This window comes from Gastrolobium bilobum, unplaced genomic scaffold (genome assembly GCF_033153095.1).
Source record: "Gastrolobium bilobum isolate Gb01-03AN ecotype WA unplaced genomic scaffold, APGP_CSIRO_Gbil_v1 utg10113, whole genome shotgun sequence".
Classification (NCBI taxonomy): Eukaryota; Viridiplantae; Streptophyta; class Magnoliopsida; order Fabales; family Fabaceae; genus Gastrolobium; species Gastrolobium bilobum.
In genome coordinates, this window is record NW_026899399.1 from 1 (window position 1) to 1,175 (window position 1,175).

Here is a 1,175-nt window from a genome sequence, read left to right on the forward strand (position 1 = left end):
TCACCATGAAGTGGCATTTTTTCCAATTAAGCACTAGATTAGAGGACTCTACCTTTGAAGGACTTCTTCTAAGTTGTCCAAGCAATGATCATATGACGTTCCCAGTACTGAAAAATCATCCATAAAGACTTCTACTCCTTCACCTATTAGATCAGAAAAGATTGAGAACATACACCTCTGGAACGTTGCTGGTGCATTACATAATCTGAAGGGCATCCTTCTGAAAGCGAACGTTCCATATGGGCAAGTGAAGGTGGTTTTATGTTGATCTTCTGGTGCCAAGGCAATTTGATTATACCCCGAATATCCATCAAGGAAGCAGAAGTATTCTTTTCCTGCTAGGTGGTCTAGCATCTGATCTGTAAAAGGGAGTGGAAAATGGTCCTTCCTGGTGGCATTGTTGAGCTTCCTGTAATCTTGGCAGATTCTCCATCCTGTAACCTTTCTTACAGGTATCAGCTCATTCTTCTCCACTATTATGCCTCCCTTTTTGGGGACGCATTGGACAGGACTTACCCAACTGCTGTCAGATATTGGGTATATGATCCCTGCATCCAGCCATTTGATGACTTCCTTTCTCACCACTTGTTTCATTACAGGGTTCAATCTTCTTTGGTGTTCCACTGAAAAACTGTTAGGATCAGTCAATAATATTTGATGCATACAGAATGAGGGACTAATACCTTTGAGATCAGCTATGGTCCAACCGATGGCTCCTTGATACTTTTTGAGCTTGTCAAGCAACCGTTCTTCTTGTTCCTTGGTAAGAAATGAAGAAATGATCACAGGAAGGGTGTTGTTGTTCCCCAGATGTGCATACTTCAAATGTTGGGGAATGGGTTTTAATTCTAAATCAGGAGGTTTTTCTGAAGAAGGTCTTTTGAGTTGCTTCTCCTTTTTAGTTCTTATCAAAGGTTCAGAGGCCTTCTTTCTTGCAGATAGCAACTCTGTTCTTCCTGTTGTGGATCTTCTTCTTCCTCCTCGTATTCTTCTTCCTCTATTTTTCTGTTAAGCTGATTGTCTAACAAAGTGAGAGCAGAACATTCTTCCAAGTCTTCTCCTTCATTCTGGAACTTTATTGCTTTGACAATATTGAACTTGATCTCATCGTCATGAACTCTCATGGCCAGTTCCCCTTTTTTCTACATTGATAACTGCTCCTCCAGTTGCTAGGA